Source organism: Rattus norvegicus, chromosome 1 (assembly GCF_021556685.1).
Source record: "Rattus norvegicus strain SHRSP/BbbUtx chromosome 1, alternate assembly SHRSP_T2T, whole genome shotgun sequence".
NCBI lineage: Eukaryota > Metazoa > Chordata > Mammalia > Rodentia > Muridae > Rattus > Rattus norvegicus.
In genome coordinates, this window is record NC_141534.1 from 185,948,952 (window position 1) to 185,955,649 (window position 6,698).

Below are 6,698 nucleotides of genomic sequence, written 5' to 3' on the forward strand. Positions count from 1 at the left end.
AAATAGGGTTTCGTTAATACATTCTCTCTCTCTTTTAAAAGGTTTATTTATTTAATGTATACGAGTCCACTGTAGCTGTCTTCAGACACACCAGAAGAGGGCGTAACACTACAGATGGTTTTGAGCCACCATGTGGTTGCTGGGAATTGAACTCAGGACCTCTGGAAGAGCAGCCGGTGCTCTTAACCTTTGAGCCACCTCTTCCAGCTCCAAGTTAATACACTCTAAAGGTCTTTTGTTTGTTCATTTGTTTCTTTAATGTTTGTCAGGGTGTTAGGCCTGACTCAGCACTGGGCAAGGAATGGTTCTTTGGGGAGCTCAAGATAGCCCAAGAGAAACTGTAACTGAGAGACTGTCCCATGGCATGGTGACACATACTTTTTTAAGATTTATTTATTTTATTTATAGATGGTTGCAAGCCACCATGTGGTTGTGGGATTTGAACTCAGGACCTCTGGAAGAGCAGTCAGTGCTCTTAACCACTGAGCCATCACTCCAGCCCCGACACACACTTTTAATAGCAACATTTGAAACAGAGGCAGGTAGATCTCTGAGTTTGAGCTCCATTATAGCTAAGGCTGTTCACAGAGAAATCCTGTCTTGAAAAAGCAAAACCAATCAAACAACCAAGAAAGAAAGAAAAGAAACTGTCATTGTCAGTCAATCAGCTGTAGCATGCAGTTTCTTTCTAGGAATTCCCCTTTATATGACCTTTCTGAAGTAAAAGAGGAGACCAGAGATGGGGGAGGGGAGATTCTCAAGCCTTTAATTCTTATTCTGTGAAAGTAAGACTATGTCTTTCCCCTTCCTTGATCACTATGAGTAGAAATGCATCTGCCTCTTGTCATTTATCCGTTTTCCCTCCTATTTCAGGAACAAAATCCACTGGATTCAGGATAACCATAGACTCTCCAAAGATGACTCCTTCATATTCTTTCTGTCTGTATCTCTCTGCTTTCATCTGTCTGTCTGTCTGTCTGTGTGTGTGTGTGTGTGTGTGTGTACACGTGTACTGTCATGCAGATGTTTGTACCTGCATGTGGAGGTCACAGCACATCACTGGGTGTTGGGAGCGATGCCCTTGGAGCCCTCCATTATTATTATTATTATTATTGTTGTTGTTGTTGTTGTTGTTGTTGTTGTTGTTGTTGTTGTTGTTAGAACTAAGTATGGTTCTAACCTACTGGCGCAGACTGGGTGGCACTCCTTCCCTCTTGCTCTCTTCAGAGCAAGAAATGCCCCTTCTAGATTCAGCCTTACCCACGCCCCCGAAGAGACTACAGAGTTCAGGGCAGGTGAAAAAGATAAATAGAACTCTAAAAGAGACCTTGACAAAATTGGCCTTAGAGACCAGCGGGGGAGACTGGACAGTCCTTCCTTCCTGACCCTTTTGGCCTCTCTTGAGAGGTGGAGCCACCGAGCTGACACTGAAGGGAGGTACTCCTTAAGCAAAATCTAAGTCCAGAGAGACAGCCGGTAACAGACCACTGCCCCTCTGCTCGCCTTTCTGTTTCATAGGCACAAGGCTTGCACTTGTTTTTGCACTGGCTTTTTCATCCCAAGAAAGCTTCCTCGTTTAGCTGTGTGACTGAATGCTACTTGTCACCTGATCTGGTTGTTCCACCAGCTCTCACCAGGCCACCCTCTAGCTTTCTTGTCTGGCCCCTTTCCCCTGTTCTTAAGAATTTTATCACCTAATACACTGTGTTGTTTGACTTATAATACCCCCCGTCCTGCTAATAATATACATGTCCCAGATTCCCGTTGTGAAGGTTCTAATTCTAAAACAAGGGGATGGTGCATCCCCCTAAATATTAAATTTACCTCCGTGGTTTGAAACCTGGATTGGACACGTGTATAAACTTGGGGTCTTAGAAAGTTTCAATCAGGTGCTGATACAGGGATTATATTTACCATAAAATTGTTAAACGAGCCTGGACATTCCTACTCCTCGGCTTCTGGGCACTGATCCAAAGTAGGAGCCCAGGGAGGCACTGAACACGGCGCAGGGCACACGCCGGGCTTCATCTACAGCCTGCACTCCACTCCACCGAGAAGAGCTGCTTGCTCAAAGAACTGCACCGCTTCGAGTCCATTGCCATCGCACAGGAAGAATTGAAAGCTCTACCACCCACTCCAAGACAGCTGAGGTATGTATTCTTCCACAATGCCACACCTTTCGTAGGATTTGACTTTCTGGATAACGCAGCTATGATTGTTGCAGGAACCCAAATTGAATTGTCTATTGAAATTATTTTGTGAATGTCAACAATGGCAGTCAACATGCTATTTTTCCTTCTATGTATCAACATATTATCTTTCAGTCATTGATACTGTACTGTACTGAGTTGGGGTTTGCTTATTTCTGACATAACATGCATGGGATAACTATTAATGTCTTTATTTTTTTTTCTGATGTTTATAAGTCAATGCTGAGGTTTCTCCAAATTATTTAAGATGTTTAATATCAGTTAAAATTGTAATTCCCTGCCTGGTGGCATCCCTTATGTGATATTTCACGGTTAGCATTTACAATCATATAAATTCATTCAATTTTTAAACTTCCACTTCTATCCAAAATGGAGCAGAGTTTTAAATATATCTGAATATTTTAATTTTGATCCACACTGTCTTTAAGAGTCAGAGGTTAATCAAAAAGAACAGTTGAGGGGGTTGGGGATTTAGCTCAGTGGTAGAGCGCTTGCCTAGCAAGCGCAAGGCCCTGGGTTCGGGCCCCAGCTCTGAAAAAAAAAATTAAAAAAAAAAAAAAAAGAACAGTTGTCTGGTCCCCCTTTTATGTAAGTCGTATATACTAACAAGTGTACTTCTTTCCGATTGGCTTTTTACCTTTAATTTCCCAACTTTGAACAATCACAGTGAATTCTGGTTTGTGAGAGAAAGGCAGTGCTTGGACACTTCCTGTGTCTTAGAATATGGTTAAAGAGAGATAAAAAAGTGAGAGAAGGCTTGGAAAAGAGAAAATGAGGAAGAGAAAAAGCTGAGAGCTGATATCAAAACTGGTTCTCCACCTCCCCTTGGTTGTCCACCCTGCTTCCCTCTCTGTTGGGCCCCCTAGTAGGCCTTCTTTTGCTCGTATCTTTTGGCACTTGGACATTTAATCGTTTAACCAGCTTTATTAAACAACAGATAGATAATATAGCAACAAAACCTATTCAGGAATATTATCATAGGCTAGCTATGGAGGATGCCTTTGATGATGGCCAAGCTCACCTACACATCGCCTCCCAGCCCAGGCAAGAACATTTTTGTCCTTCAGCCAAATGAGGTCAACATTCTTTTCTGCCTGCTGTCCTGATGCCTTTGCTGAAAAATCAATGAATCGTCACCCCTGCGTGCTGAGCTGAACAGTCAATGATGGGTAAGAGAGTGATATATTCATGAATAAAGGGCCTAAGACAGGAGGGCCACCATTAGCTGCGGCCTTATCCCATGACGGACCCTGGCCACAAGATTCTCTTGGCCATGTTACAAATATCACTCCAACCTAAGACAGACGCAGTTCCCGTGGGGCTCATTCCAGGACAGCATGGCTATTTGGCCACCTTTTCTTTTTTTTCTTTTTTTTTTTTTTTGGTTCTTTTTTTTCGGAGCTGGGAACCAAACCCAGGGCCTTGCGCTTCCTAGGTAAGCGCTCTACCACTGAGCTAAATCCCCAGCCCCTTGGCCACCTTTTCATTTGAGTATAAGGAAGGGGGAGATGTTGGGATCGATGCCCTTGGAGCCCTCCATTATTATTATTATTATGGTTAGAACTAAGTATGACTGGGTTCTTGGAAAATCCCCAGCCAGCTGCAGAAGACTAATAATAATAATACACTAAAGCTGTGACCTTGCTGAGAAGTACATCTGACGTCAAGAATGTGATGACCTGTAACCTTTCTGAAAGACCAACATCCTGCTGACTAATAGATATGACAAACCTGTGACTTTTCTGACAACCTGTCAACATCAGCCTACTCCCTGACCACACGAATACTGTGTCCTTGGCCTGTGTAAAGGTTTCTTACTTTCCCCCTCCCTCTGTAACCCATGTTATGGTATAAATTCAGCCTTGGGAAAAAATAAAATTGTCGCCTTGATCAGACTCTTGTCTTGGCGTCCTTCTTCGTGTCTCTTGTCCCCCATTCTCTTCCAGGTACTTCCAGTGCCTTTGCTTACAACTGGGTGTTTGCTTCTCAGGCACCATCCACCTTTTGCTGGCAATAGATTCTCTCACTAGACTGCAGCTTCTCCAAGAGATTCACCTGTCTCTACTAGCTCAGCACTGAGATTACAAGTGTGTGTCACCAAAGACCAGCTTTTTAAAGTGGTTTCTGGTGATCAAACCCATCCTCATGTTGTTGGGGAAGCACTTGACTATGCCATGTCCCAGACTTGACATATTTTATTTATAAGAATTTTTTATATAAGAAAAAAATTCTTAAGAAGAGAGCTGGGGGAAAAAAAAGGAAGAGAGCTGGGCATGGTGGCACATGCCTTTAATCCCAGCCCTCAGGAGGGACAGGCAGGTACATCTCTGAGTTTAAGGCTAGTTTGGTCAGGAGAGCAAGTTCTGGGACAGCCAGGACTACGCAGAGTAACTTTGTTTTGAAAAACAAAAATTGGGTTGGGGATTTAGCTCAGCGGTAGAGCACTTGCCTAGCAAGCGCAGGGTCCTGGGTTCTGTCCCCAGCTCCGGGAAAAAAAAAAAAAAAAGAAAGAAAAACAAAAACTAGGGGTAGGAGAGATGGCTCAGCCGTTAAGAGCTCTGACGGCTCTTCCAGAGGTCCTGAGTTCAAATCCCAGCAACCACATGGTGGCTCACAACCATCTGTTATGGGATCTGACGCCGTCTTCTGGTGTGTCTGAAGACAGCAATAGCGTACACACACACACACACACACACACACACACACACACATATATATAAAAGAAAAAAGAAAAAGAAAATCTAAACTATCTACACAACAACAAAACCAACTCCCCTAAAACAAAACCAAACCACCAAGAAGAGATTTCATTCTCAGATGGAATGATAGCCCATGCCCATCACCCAGTACATGGGAGGCAGCGACCCGAGGGTCTCTGGAGTTCCAGAAGAGCTGGCAGTTAGAGCTGTGGCAGAAAGACTGACAGAGGCAACAGACAGAAGGGAGACAGGAACTGAGGAGGGTGGCAGAACAGAGAGATATAATATCAGAGAAGTCAGCTTAAGTTAGATCAACTACCAAGAGACTACCCTAGCAAACAAGCCAACATCCTTATACTATACAGATTTCTCTCTAAGTCTTTATTATTAAACTACAAGCTGGACCCCCCAAAGCCCCACAATACATTGTCCTCAAATTTAACAGATCATTTTTGGACCTTGGACTCCATTTCAGGCCTCCTTCACTGCTATAGGGCACTCGTGTCTCTGTCAACACTGTCCCTCACACCATCCTTCTTTCACGCCACCCCTTCTTGAGGAACTGCCTCTGTCAAAGCCTTTGCCTGAGAGCTCATTCTCTCTGCATCTCAGTGTCTATTTCACTGGCACAGTGTTAATGGGACAGATCTCTCCTCTTGATTTCCATCATTCCACAGGTCTTCCGTTGCCCATTTTTTTTTGGCATGAGCGTAGCTATGTATAGAGATACATGTGTATACATGTACATATGTATAGGGAGACCAGAGATAGATGTTTGGTGCTTTCTCAGTCAATTTCCACCCTAGTTTTTGAGGCAGGGTCTCTCATTGAAACTGGATCTCACTGATTGGCTAGAATGGCTGGTCTGCGATCTCCAGTGAGTTCCTGTTTCGACTTCCCCAGGCCTGACAATTATAATTTCTAGCCATGACCCCACAGCCTTTTAAAGGGAGTGTTCAGGCTCTGAGCTCAGGTCTTCACGTTTGTTTTTTTTGTTTTTTGTTTTTTGTTTTTTTTTTTTTTTTTTTTGGTTCTTTTTTTCGGAGCTGGGGACCGAACCCAGGGCCTTGCGCTTCCTAGGTAAGCGCTCTACCACTGAGCTAAATCCCCAGCCCCAGGTCTTCACGTTTGTGTGTCGAACACTTTAGTGCCTGAGCATTTCCCCAGACCACACATTCCTCCTATTAGAGATTTTTGTACCAGGTACTATAGAGTTTTCTCAGTTATGCCTCACAACCACTCTTGGTAGACTCTTTAAAACTCCTACTATACATATACAAAAATAAGCACTTGGAGGAAGGTAAAGCTCGGTTATAGATGGAAATGGTGTCATTAAAAAAAGCTGGCAGTAAGTAATTTAGATAAGAACTAACAAAAATATTTGTGGATTTTTTTTCTGTCATCTTGAACCTGTTACCATTTCCTCTGGACAGTCCCTTCAGCTGATCTTCAAATGAGTGCAAATATATTAAAGCTTTGAGTTGGCCCCTCAGGTTTAGCAACATTTTTCATTTATAAAGAAAACATTGGTGAATATTGTACATTTTCCATCGACCAAACAAAACAGGAAGAGACTATCTCTAGACAGACAGACAGACAGACAGACAGACAGACAGACAGACAGACAGACAGACAGACAGACAGACAGACAAAAATACCGGACTACTTCAACGAACACTTTGGTAGCTTTAGGCCCTAAGGAGAATTTCTATTGTAATTTATAGTCAAAGCCCTTAGTTTGCAGTGAAGACTACTCTTCCCAGCGTGCATCTCGGTTGCGTAAAGAACA